The following is a 14,523-nucleotide window of genomic DNA, read 5'->3' on the forward strand; positions in this document are numbered from 1 at the left end:
CCTTGAGGATAAAGTTTAGTTGTCATGTCTTTCTGCAAGGTGTGCGCCAATATTGTCCTCCACTCTTGCGACCCTTAGAAATGACAGTGGGTAGACCCCTTCCATCTGCGTCTCAACTCTGGCACTCAGGCAGTTCAGACATCCTGAAAGTATACTTTAGTGTTCGTGACAACCTGATCACCTGTCATATTCAACTGACCTGTCTGGGCTCAGGGTAAATATTTTCAAGCCTGGTTCTGGAATATAAAAATGAAAGGCATGCTTTGATATTTGCATGTGGTACATGGAATCTCTTGATTTTTATCATCAGCATCCCATGAACTGCAGAGCTTTCTGATCCCAGATGCAGTGTGTGCACAGCTCCTCCTGGCATGGTGGCATCTACCCCTTAGTGAACCTTCCTCCTTGTCCTCCTGTGCACTGCTGGCTAACAACATGTGGCCCAATGTATCCATCGGTTTTGTTATTGCAGTAAATCAACCTAGCCTCCTGACATTTCTTCATTTCAAAACAGCTGTTAAAAGAGTTTCTTTCACACACTTCCTTTACTTAAAATTACATTTCCACATCCTCTGTCTAGTGAGTTTGTTAAAAAAAAAAAACTAATAAGCTTATCGTATCGTAACTTTTACTTTGGAATGTATGCTGGCATCACACTTTTTTATGTTGCTGGGAATGAAATCTTGTACACACTGTGAAAATGTTCCACCCCAACCCAACAATCTTATTTAAGATGTGAAATTGCAGACCTCCTTATCAAACTTACTGAACTGTGCTTTCTGGACTCCACCCTTTTTGTTCTTAGGTAGTTTGCTTAGTTTGATGTGTGACACTCCTGTCCTTTAGCTGCAAAAATTCCAGATGTTGGTCCTATTGTTGACATCTGTGCATGATTCCATATTTCTGGGAGGAAGTTCAGGTGGGTCCAGAGAAGGAAAATTATTTAAATTATATATTAATCTTGTTTAATCTTATCATATTTTAGTTCCTTTTTTTAAAACATGTGTTCCTCACTTGGTGAATTGAATTGTACTGTCTTGGTACAGAAGGTGGTAACAAGATACAAGAATAATGGTGTTTCTCTTGTTTCTTCACATAATATCCTCTGCATAGAGTTAATTTCTATTTCTTGAGTGTCCTTTTTTATAATTTAATCTTGTTCATAATTTTATGCTTATGAAGTCGTTGTTTCATTTTTTTCTGGTTCTTCATCATTATTACTTTATTTTTTATTAGCATATGTTGGTGGTGTCTCACGCTTACATTTCTTGTGAGAAATTGGTACATGTACATAATACATCTTAATACCTTTCTTTTCATCCCCTTTCCCTTCTCTCCCTATTCCCCCCATTCATCTCTTTTTATCATCTCTTTTTATTTTTTCAGAATGTTTTATTTTTAAAAACATAGTACAAAAAAAAGAACAATAGCAAAATACAAACAAAACAAATCAAGGACATTAAAAAATGATAAGGGGTTTCAAACCAAATGATAGGGATTAACAGTGGTTGTTATATTACATACTGTTATCTTCAACAAAGTTGCTCAGATTACTAGATGTAAGAATGGAAGATTGATCAAGCCATTAAAAGGAATAAGAAAATAATAATTTAAAAGAACATTAGAGACAATATGTAGTTTCACTAGGCAGGATTGTAAGAATTCACTAATGGCTGTTATACTGCAAATTGTCGTCACATAAGTTGCTTAGATTACCAGAGATAAGCATGCAAAATTGGTCAAAATGTAAAAACAACCTTTTCATCATTAACTGTTCCCTTCAACAAACCATTTTATTTCCATTTGCAACACTTAATGTTTATATTCCTTGTGTGGAGTTGTGCATGCACACAACACATCTTAATTCCTTTTCTTTTATCTCCTTTCCCTCCATTCCTTCCCCCCTCCCTCCACCCTTTGATCCCCTGCCCTTTTGAGAAAGAGCTATCGTTCTACTTCCTATATCTATCTTTTATTGTGTTCTTTATTCATATTTTGGGTTTCTTATATAAGAAAAACATTGGGGTAATTGTTTGTGTGTCTGATTTATTTCACTTAACATTATCATCTCAAGCTGCATCCATTTCCCAGCCAACGACTCGAGTGTATCTTTCTCTATTTCAGAGTAGTACTCTATTGCATGTAAATGCTACATTTTTTTGATCCATTCATCTGTTGATGCACATATAGGCTGCTTCCAAGATTTAGCTCTTATGAATTGTGCTGCTACGAACATAAGCGTGCACGTATCACTATAATTTGTTGTCTAACTCTTTGGGGAACATATGACTTTGGAAGTGTCATATTGTGTACTTACCGTGCTCACTATGTGCCCCTCTCCATATCTTATATTTGTATAAACCCTCAGCAGATACTTTTCTTCTGTATCTGTTCTTCAAAATTATGTTGATAGACTGTGCTGCAGTTATTTTTCAGTTTCTGGCCATTGAATCCTACTAATTTTTCCATCATTTAGTTTCTGTCATGAGCTTTATTGGAGCTTAGCATATGTGTAATCTTATCCACATTTCATACCCCCTTTTACTTTCACTGGGAATATTCTGAGTCCCAAGATAGCATGAGAACGAAATCCCAAGGTTTATCTAACTCTTGCAGAAATGACTCTTTCTTCTTAAGGTCAGCTTATTTGAGCACCAGTTGGGCAGTGTCTTCCCAACTCAGTCTGGATGCCAGCCCTGTGGTAGCCTCTCTCTTGGCTGTCTGAGACCCTGTGGCCTGGCAAGCAGAAGCTGCCCTGCACGGATAGGGCTCCCAATACTCAGTGACCTTTCAAGCTTACAAATGTAATGGCTTCTTCCTTTGGTTTCTCAGACTTATGGAGGGAGTGATAGTTGTCTCATGCAATTTCTACTTTCATAAATACATCATATTCCTCCTTTCCATTAAATTCTCTGTCTGTATAACTGGATGATTTCAAATGTCTGGTCAGATTCTTGGTGATACAGTTGCTACTGATGCAGTTACCACTTCACTCACATGTACTAGGCAAGCTCTCTACCACTGAGATATGATATCCCCAGCCCTCTGTACTTGTAAAATTTTGATTCAGGGTCTTTCTAAGTTGGTCTTGGGTTGGGGGATCCTCCTGCCTCAGCCTCCCAAATAGCTGACATTAAAGGCACACACGATTATGCTTGTCCAGTTTCTGATCTATTTCTTGCCCTAATCTTTCTGTCACCAAATCATTACACTGGCTTTTAATCTCTGAGCCTCTTGAAATGGTTTTCTTCTGGATTTGCCCCTGCAGTATTTCTTCGTTCTTGTGCAGAACAATTTGCTAATTCTTAAAATCCTTTAAAAAATGTATATTACCTAAACTTTTGCACCAACTTGAGAAGCAGGGACAGCAATAGGCACTGTTATTGATATCACTGGAGATCATCTCAGCACCCAGTATCCCCAAATCTCAGGCTACTGGAACCATTCAGAGTGTGTCTAAATCTTCTGACTTCCCCAGACCCTCTATATTTCATGTTTTGTGGGGTACTCACCCTTACAAAACTGCTTCTCAGTGTGCCACAATCAGTACTTGTCACAGGATAATACTGAGAGTGCTAACCTGGTATCTTAGTTACTTTTCTCTTTGCTGAGACAAAATACCCAACACCCACAAGTTAAGATAGGAAAAGTTTATTTAGCTCACAGTTGTAGAGGTTTCAGTCCATAATTGGCTGGCTCCAAGCTGGATGGTATGGCAGACAGGCATCACAGAGGAGAAACAGTTCATGGTGGGCAGAATGTAGCACAGCAACAAGGGACTACCGCAGCTCTTTTTATCCCTTACCTCTTAGTTTAGGCTACTCAGGGTGTGTAGCACTCACGCCCTTAATCCGAGTGTCCTCGGTTGTAGCACTGCACTGTGAATCAATCCCAGGATCTCAAACTCTAGTCAGCCACCTCTAAAAAAGTCCCACCTGTGACTGCATAAGGCTTTGGAAGGACCTCTAGACACAGTCACAACACCTAGGGTAAGGTAATGCTTCTCAGTGTTTTTGTTTTAGGAACACTTTGTACTTCTAAAAACTATTTGAGCACTCACAAGACTTAACTGTGGATTATATCTGCTTATCCTTACTGTGTTATGAGTAAAATTGAGAATTAAAAAATACTCTAGTTCATTAAAAATAGTAAAATAACACGCCATTATAATTTTATGTTCTTTAGAGTTTTTGTAAATTGTTTTAATACCTGGCTTGCAGAATACAACTCAGTTGATTTTCTCATATCTTCTCTCTACTTAGTCTTTTGTTTGTTTGTGTTTTGTTCCTTTTTGAGACAGAGTCTCACTATGTAACTTACGCTGACCTCAAACTTGCGATGATCCTTCTATCTCAGCCTCCTGAGTGCCAAGATTGGCCGTGCCTTGTACTTGGCCTTTTCAAATATGTTCAAATACATTGTTTTTATTAAAGTAGGAAGAATCCATTCTTACACCTCAACCTGAATTGAAAATGGAAGTGTTTTAATGTAACCCTTCCAAATGGTTGTGGTTACTCTTTGATATTACATCAAAAATTAAACAAGAGGTAACTTCTTAAGTTTAGATGCACTGTAGAGTCTGAGAATGTATTAATAAACTTTAGGGACTCTGTACAATCCATTGGTCTCTTGTTCTTTCACCCAAACTTCTTTGTAACATGATTTATTCGTCATGTGAAAGCTCTTAGTTCACTGAGAGAATGTCTTTCTTCCATACATTGCTATATTTCATTGTACAGTACACAAATTCCTCTCATTAAAATAACCCCTAAGTTCAGTGGAAAAGCCTTTGAGGACTAAGAGCTTATCAAACTCACTGTGGCAAACATAAGCCTTCCAGAATGCTATTCTTTTTGTTCAAAAACATGAATTTTATAATTTGCAATAAGCCTGGCAATTATGTTTCTTAAGACAATTGGCTCCCTTCTTACATTTTGAAGAGATTGTCAGCCAAATGGCTCAATCTGCATAACAATAGCTTGCCTAGCAGTCTTTCAAGTAAGCAGCAATGATCTTCCACAGAAAAAAGCTGCTTCTGTGCATGAGTCCAAAAATCGCACATGTGCTCTAATTTGAAAAAAAATAAATAAATTGTACTTCAGGATGCAGGAAAAGTGCTTTATGTGTCCTGCCTGTTAGATCACGCAGAATGTGGAAAACACATAGACTAAATGGTCACTATTTAGTGACATTATTAAATTTTATTTTTTCCTCAAATTCTTCACTGAAACCAGTTTCTTAAAAAACTGAGAGTACGTATAGTTAGTTGACTGGAGCCAGGACCTGCTTCAACATTAGGCGCTAGGAGCTTTGCCCACCATCATTTTTTCATGATCAGTGTACAGAGAAGCATCGTGAAAGAAGTAAACGACACCTGATTTAAACTATCAGCATGATGTCGACTCTTCAAACCCCTGGAAAGTTCTCTGGGACACTCATGGATCTACAGAATACATTTTAAAGACTGCCATCCTGGAGTAACATGCTGATTCTTTCCCCTATTCAGAAACTCTCTTAAACCGGGAGTGGTGACGTGCACCTGTAATTCCAGCATTTGGGAGGCTGGGGCAGGAGGATCACTGTGAGTTCAAGACCAGCCTAGGCTACATAGTGAGTTCAAGGTGAGCCTGAACTACACAGTGAGACTTTGTCTTACAAAAAAAGTAAAATACTAATTCACATCTGTTGGTCTGAGAGAAATCATACAACTTTTTCTATTCTCAATTATAAGTGTGCCAAAATGTGGCATTTTTAAAACAATGGTGTTATTTAATACCACATCACATTGCTCATATGGCATTAAATGATCTAAAATATATGGGGAAAATATCACCACAAGAGAAAATGGCAAATAAATGTATCTGTTGTGATATCATCATTTAAAAAAATTATAGACAGACTTGCACATCCTGTATTTTCTACGTTGACTTCACATTGGAAATTAGAGAGCTTTTGCTTTTTTCTTTTAGTTACATTTACTTTCATCATGTTTAATGTTTAGCTGTTCCAGTTGTAAAATTTTGTTATTACTAAAATTCTTTTAATCTCATTAAAATCATGAGCTTATGCCAGTAAATGGTAGAATGTGTTTGAATCTAAACAAAAGTGTATACTTTTCATGCTGTTATATTTATGATAGGTGGCAGGCTCAAGAAATATTTTTCCATTCTGACAAGGGAAGTCCAGATCTATGATCTCTCTCAAAAAAACAAAGATATTCTCTTTACAAGATTTCATAAAACCATGCTTCTATTCCCAATTCACAAGTCATCATTTCTTGACACAGATATGTACTGCTGTATGTTCCTAAGGTAAAGTGTTCATTATCTTTTCATTATTCTCACTCCTACATATATGAATTCAGTCTGTTCAAATTTTCCAAAAATGTCTCCATATTTTATAGAATAAAGAGACAGAACTGTTCTATACTCCTGACAAGCTGTTAAAGTTTGTGTGCTTGCTATCATTTCTACAATGCTAAGCAATAGCATAACAGCGAACAATGCAGTCTTCCTAGAACAGTTTTATTTCAAATGAGAACAATCTTTGTAAATCCAGGAAGTTAACAAAACCAAAAACCCTCTGGTTAATTCAGATAAAGTGAAAGGAAAACAGGCTCTTCCAATTTCTTCTTATTTCAACAAAGTTCCCAGAGGAAGTCACTTGACTACAGTTTTATGATATACTCAGATAAATTTCCAGTGTGCTCTACACGTCTTTCTTATGCAGTCTTAATGCCACTGCTAAGGAGGCTGGAGGGACCGTTTGCAGTACACACTGAGAAAAGATGCTTAGAAGTGTGTAACATTAGTAAGTGAGATAATATTTACATCTTAGAAGATCACTCGTTCTTTGAGAATCTTCTAAGAAGCCCATGCTGCATGTTAAATTCTTTTAGCAGATTTGGCCAGGTAAAACCAGTGGATGTTTCTTTTTCGGATCCCAGCGTTGCCTAATATTGCCAGTGAACAAACAAACTGTGAGCTGATGGGACATAACTCCTCCAGGGTGTCACTTAGACTCCAGCTAACAGAACCAGGGTTCCCCTTGGTCCACAGGCACGTAGGGCCAAAGCAGCACATTCTGGCAAGGCATGGAAAGAATGACCATGACTAAGAACAGCACTGGGTATTCTTTATCTTTCCAAAGTGATGCATTTCTTCTTAAATCATTTTTGTCTGTTTGGAAATGTCCAGAAAATAAAAATTGAGATCATTGTTGATAGCATGAGGATATGTACAAGTAACATGATGCTGGATTTTGAATAGAGGGTTGTTATGGTTTGTGTCTGGGTGTCCCCCCAAAGCCTCATGAGGTCATGGGACAGGCTTTTAGAGTTTGACTGATTATGGGTGTGAGAGCTACACCCGCCCTGGGGTGGATAGTTTGCATATGTAACGGGGAGAAAGAGGGTGCTTCTGGCCATTTCCTCCCTTGTGTGTGTTGTTGCTTAGCTGTGTTCTGCTACCATGAGCGGTAGCCCTCTGCCATGTGCCACTCTGCCTTGTAATCTGCCAAGTACGGACTGAAACCTCCACAAACTGTAAGCGAAATAAACTTTTCCTTCCTTAATTTTGGGCATCAGGTATTTTGTCTCAGCAAAGAGAGAAAAGTAACCAAGACAAGGGTCTTAGTGAAATGAATAGGTTTACAAAAGATGGTCATTCCGTAACACTCTTCCTCCTAAAAACTTCACTTAACATAGTCTTTGGCATCTTATATAGTCATGTTTACATCCCATCCTCCCTACGAATGGCTTTTCTTTCTCTATTTAGGACGGAAAATGAAGAAAAATATTTCACTGAAAAATGACTCTCACTTGGTGTGTGCTGAGACCACAACCAACCCTGCTGTCAGAGTGCTTTAGAAACGTGTATCAGCAGAGCACATGCTCTCTTGTGCCACGGAAGGTCAAAGAAAAAGCCAGCTGGGTGGGTAGTGGTTTGGTAAGGAGGGAGGAGTTTACATCAGCATTTGCTTTGCTTTCTAAATATACTTCTTCTTTTTAAATTAACGTGTAATAATTGTGCAGATCTATGAGGTAAGGTGCTTTGTTTCAACTTAACACAGTAGTATTCAGGATATGCCAATAAAATCAGGGGAGTTAGCATTTCTTTTTCTTTGTCGTTTATGTTTGGGGACTTCAATCTCATCTCTTCTAGTTCTTCATAAAACATACAAAGGACTGAAGTGATTCTAGTCACCATATCATATGTGAATACTGGAATTTATTCCTCCTATATAACTGTGTTTGGGTGTCTGTTATCTAACCTCTATCTTTCCTCCTCCATCCTTTCTAGCCTCTGGAAATAACTAGTCCACATTGAGATCATATTTTTTAGTTTCTATAGATGAGAGAGAACATCAGAATTTGTGGTCGTATGTCTCACTTATGTTACTTAGTGTAATGTCCACAGGGGCCATCTATGTTAGTACAGATGATGGGTTTCATTGTTTTTAAATGGTTGAATAATATTCATTATGTATATATATGATGTTTTCTTGATCTATTCATCTGTCAATGGATACCTTGTTTGATGCTGTGTCTTGCATATTATGAATAGGATCACTTCCTTCTCTATCCCTGCGTGTCTTCCTGCCTTCCTGCATGGAGAGATCTTCCTTCTACCATTAGGGCTGGTGCCATGCAACACTGAGCTACAAATTTTACATTAACTGTGAAGTTCCAGGGTTCCTCCAAACCTGCAAGAATTAAACTCTATTTGTTCTTGTTCCTACACCAATAATTTTCAAACTTAGACGTGCTGTGTAAATCATCTGAAACTATATAGGTGCTGGATGATGTATGAGATCTTCGTTTGTCAGAAATGTAAGTTAATTTCGAGTGAAGGGATTTCCAAGACTAACCTTGAGTATAATTTATCAGCTATATCTCCTTCCCAGAGTACCATTTAACTTTGTGGGTAGGATAAGGAGGACAACGGAAAAGCTATCCAAGTGAATCTGACTTGGCATCTGACATTCTTGACAACCATTTCTCTAAATCAGCAATCCTTAAATCTGGCTTTTATCATCACCATTTCTGAAAAGATGTTTTAAAAAATGTAGATGCCTACACTCACATTCCAAGATTCTTATTTCCTAGGCTCCTGTATTTTTAAAAAAGCTCTCCGTAGGGCAATAATATGTAGACCAAGAGGAGAGGTTCTCAAAATGAGGTTCCCAACTCAGCATCACCTGAGAAAATATTAGACAGGCAAAGTTATAGACTCACCCTGGACCTACTGAATTGTAAATTCTAGGAATTGTAATCAGCAACGTGTGTGTAAAGAAATGTCTAGGTGATTCCAATATGTGCTAAAGTCTAAAAACCATTACTCTAGATCACACATGGAAGAAGCAAGAGATACTTGGATAATACTATTCTCATCGTAGTGACTAATAATACTAGTGAGTAATAAGTCAGATGTTTTCCTTCTCTGTGTAAGTAGTTCCCTCACATGCACTTTATCAAAGAAGCCAATAGCATTCCTGACACAATCAATGGCTTATTTGATATAAGAGAAATGTTTAAAAAATTACAGTGAGAGAAAATGATAGAACCTGACCAAAAGTATGTTAAACAGCTTTGAAATGTGTGTTTCCTTCCAAATTCAAATTACAACATTTAATAAAGCAGTGATATTTACAGTGGTACCTCAGTTCACAAACATTTTTTTTTTTTTTTTTTTGGTTTTTCTCAGGTACTGGGAACCGAACTCATGACCTTGCGCTTGCCAGGCAGGCGCTTTTGCCACTGAGCTAAATTCCCAGCCCCCACAAACATTTTTGTTTGCAAACGAATTGGTTCTCCAAGAGAAGCAGTGGGCAAAATTTTGTTTTTGTTTGCAAAACTCTGCATCAGGTGACAAACATGACCCCAACCATCTTTCCCACAAAATAAATGTGGTCATCTTTTCCAAAATGGTAGAACAAATTCAGTTTGGGAACTGAGGTACCACTGTATTTGGCAGTTATATAGATATTTTTATGTGTGAGGTAATTTAAGAATTCTACAAGTATCAAATGCAACAACTTCAAGGCAGGTATAACTGTAATAGCAGGAAAGTGCCTGAGGGAGAGATAACTAATTTGCACAAGACAACACAACCATGAGGGGGCTGAGCCCTTGCTCTTAGCTATGATATTATATCAGGGAAAATCATAGTGGCTGACTAGTTCTTTCAAGTGTTGGAAATTTATTTTGTTCGAAACCCCTTTTTGTCTTCATGACTCAGTTTTTTCTTCCTGTTTTCCTAGTGTTTTGTTTTGCATTTGTTTGTAATTTTTGTTATTTTACTGTGGAAAATATTTTATATCACTTCTGTTTATGATTTGTGTTAATGACTTTTCTTTCAATCCATGGGGAAAGTAACTGAAAAAAATCTGCCCTTTCAATCACAGGATGTTTTGAGTCCATTGCTTTAACTAAATTAAGATCTTTGGATAAGGAAAAAGGGGTAAACATATTTCACTTTAAAAATTCCAAGCCAACCTTGGCAGCTTCCTCTGCTTCTTTAGGGGAAAGATAATTTGCCTATTTGAAGGAAGTCTCCACCAAATTGAATCTTTTTCCCAGGATATGTTTTCATGTTATTTGTCACATTGATAAGGTTTCTATGTATTGTGGATTTGCCAAGGTCTTATGCAGAAGGGCCAGATAACCAATCTCTTTATACTTGTGTGTCAAAAAAGTAGAGAAATTTAACTGCAGGTGTCACAAAAAGCCTAAACCTTACACATTCTTGGTCCAGTATTGTTAATCTCTGATTAACAATGTGATGGCTTCTTATATCACAGTCTAAGTCTTTCAGAAGAAGTAGGAAAATGAGAAATCTCCCCCCTTCAGTCTTAAACTGAGTATAATAATGATATAAAATGTTGAAAGATTAAAACTGACTAAATATTATCTAATGTAGGTAATGTGATAGGACTTGTTTCTGCTTCATTCATACATAATTGAAGCTGGAAAAACTTATTGAAACTCTGGTTGGAGTTAGTGAGAGCGCTGATTGATTTAAGGACCTGTATTTCTAACATTTCTCACTTTTTAATCCTTTTAGGTTTTAATTTTTTAGTTCTGGGCACAGTTATGTGTCTACACAGTAGTGGAATATTGCAAGCCAAGCCGGTTGGGAGGTCCATTTTGGGGGGCAGATCCTTAGACATTTACTGATCTTTCTTTTGTGCTTAATCCCTTGGGCTTGTGTGCAGCCATTTGTAAATAACTCTGGGTATAATTGAAAGAGAATTCAGGGGCACAGTGGCTTGGGTATAAATCTCGGTTCTGATACCTACTCACTGCATAACTTTAGGAAAATTATGCAACCCCTCAGAAATTCATATTCTTCATTTATGAAAATAAAATACAAATGTCTGTTTCGTAAGGTTGTCATGGTGAATCAACAATTAATTATACCAGCAGTGGCAACAATTAATTATAACAGTAGTAGCAATAACAATAATGTTAGCAATACCAGAACAACTCACCAGCTGGACCCTCTTCTGCAATGCTGAGCACAGTGTTAGCTCAGCAAATCCAAATGGGTTTCCTGTTTGACTTCTCAGGCTAAAGAAGATAGTCTAGGTATTTAATCATGTTAGTGGAAGTTTACTAAATGATAAGGTATTAATGAACAAACGATGAATATTTGAGTCTGCAAAGTTAAACATTTCCCCAAATATGTATTTTTGTACCCTCTATTAAATTCTAATAAAAGTGACAAAGATGTCTCAAAGAGCTGAAAGTGGCTTTAAAGCATGAAAATTGAGGGGCTTGTACTCCTTTAAGTATGCTTTACTATGACATCAACTGTACTTTGGGCCGGATCCCCATTTTTCAAGGCAGTGTTAGGCTACAAGCCTAACCTCAGTGAACGTGAATGGCCAAAGGCCTGCACACTGTTAGGAATTCTAATCGAGTTTTATATGTAAGGTTTTCATGGTACTATCAACATTTCATCAGTGGTTGAACAATCTGGTTTTTATCAATGCAGATACACAGCTTATCCGCAGACAGCCAGAAAGTGAAGGGAATATCTCCAGGAAAAAAACATTATACTTGCAGATTAATTCTCTCTTGGAAAACAAAACATAACAGAAGTTAGTAATTCATGGCCAAAGAATGCAAACACTGGAGAATCAGCCATATTGTGGAGAAGTCAAAGACTATTTGATTTATTGCTCCCTTTAACTTATTGCAAAGTGGCATTTGATAAAGGTACATCCGGGAAAGACAGACTTTTACTAGACACTTTATATACAAGGGGAGGAAAACACAGGTCAAACTCTTTTATCTCTATACTTTTTACGTGTGATATTCCATTGTTTTAAAGTGTAAAATGTTAGCTCTTACCACACATCTGTGAGTGCAGAGTGCAGAAGATTAACTTACTTAGATCAGCCAAAAAGTCAGAGATTCACCCTGATGACCCACATCTGTTCTCTTCCTGGAGCCAATAATGTGAATGAGTCAGAGAAAAACACACTGATTCAGTCAACAGCAGCTCTTTTTCTTCATTTTAGGAGTGACTGGGAATTCAGAGCTGGAAAGGGCTGAGAAATATGTATCTAGTCCTTTCGTTGCCCAAAGGCAAGTGCATAGTGGACAGCATTTTCGTCATGAACTGGCTCCTAGCAGAAAGATTTTACAACTTCCTTGAACGCTTTCAAGTGTCTTGATTCCAGGCGTGGCAATTTATCCATTCCCTCCTTTGTCTCTTTTTCTAAATCCTTACTGCGTAACTTGCACTTCCTACCCTACACTCTGCACTCAGCTGGAGGGAATTCCACTATCCATTTTACGTCTTACTGCAATCAATGTATCCACTAGCAGAGAATTTAAAAAATCATGGTGGCATACACGAAGAAAAGCCAATATGGCACATATTAACAGTTGCTTATTTCTTAAAAAATAAAGTGTCCTCTTATGTGTCACTGGAAGCTCTTTTGTGTCTGTAAATCTGTAGGTAAAAGAAGTACATGGTGGAGAATCACAGAGAATTTGCTTTGCATGTTAATATTAAAATTTATTTTTTAATACTGTTACATAAAATGACATATTTATGGGGCGCTGTATGGTGTTTTGATACATATATAAATTGTGTGATATTTAAATCAGGGTAAACATAATGCCTCCTCTCAGACCTATATCATTTCTCTGCAGTGAAAATGCTCAAAATCCCTTCTTACAGGTTTTTGAAATAGGCAGTATATTATCTTTATCTTTAGTCACCCTTCTCTGCTGTAGGACACTAGCATGTCTTACAACTATCTAAATGCACATCTGCACCTATTAGTCAACTTGTCTACATCCCTCCATCCTTCCCCATTACTGTAATCACTATTCCCCTTTCAACTTCTAGGACATCAACTTTTTTATATTCTGCCTCTGAGTAAGACCATGAGGTAATTATCTTTCTGTGCCTGCTTTATTTCACTTAATATAATTACCTCTGATTCCATCCATGCTATCTCAAATGGTAAGATCTCATCTCTGATTAGGCTGCATAGAATTCCATTGTGCACATGTACCACATTTTTAAAAAATCCATTTTTTAATTGATGGGTAGATAGTTGTGCTCATGCTTTGGCGGTTGTAAGCTTTGCACTTTCCACACTCCTTACAGGTGGCAGAACACTGTGCCCCTTGATGTACCATAACTATATAACCCCATAGTTATGAGGTCTGTAGGGGAGAGAGAGGATGCCTTCACTGCCATGCCTGAGTGTAGATGTTCACCTCCAAAATCATATGCTCACTTCCCTTAGACTCTTTTTTTTTTAATAGAAGATAAAATTATTTAGTGAAAGAGAAAGCTCAAATGTAGATGTAATGAATAGATGAAGAGGAGGTTGGAATTTTCCAGTCTTAAACCCAGTTTCCTGGTTGATAATAAAGTTGCATACATTGATATGCCCAAAATGACAAGTAGGAGATAGTGTGTAGCTACCACATTTCATTATTCAAAGGCTGAGCATTTGTTATCCAAAATGCTTGGGTTCAGAAGTGTTTGAGTTTTTTTTTCCCCACATTTTGGTGTATTTGCATAGACATAATGAGACATCTTAGGGATGAGACCTAGTCTACACATGAAATTCACTTTAGCATAAAAGTAATTTTATACAATACTGTTAGTGTGCTTACATTTTGACCACAATCTCTCATATGAGGTCTGGTGTGAAATCTTACACTTGTGCAGCATTAGATTGGTGCTCAAAATGCTTGGATTTGGAGCACTTTGAATTTCAGATTTTTGGATTAGGGATCATCAGACTGTACCTATGCAGGTCTGAGAAGGTATGGTTTCAAACCTTCTGCTTTTTGTGCCAAGCATGTTCTGTAACTCCCTTGAGTACATTATGGGAAAACTAACACACTGTAAAGATAGATGGAAAATGAAGCCAATGGACCAAAAGAGTGTTTTCTCAGATCAGCTTCCACTCTCATAAGCAATTACATCCATGGGGCTGGGGATTTAGCTCAGCGGCAAAGCGCCTGCCTGGCAAGTGCAAGGTCATGAG

The sequence above is a fragment of the Chinchilla lanigera genome, unplaced genomic scaffold, assembly GCF_000276665.1.
Source record: "Chinchilla lanigera isolate Chin_1 unplaced genomic scaffold, ChiLan1.0 scaffold00012, whole genome shotgun sequence".
Taxonomy (NCBI): Eukaryota; Metazoa; Chordata; class Mammalia; order Rodentia; family Chinchillidae; genus Chinchilla; species Chinchilla lanigera.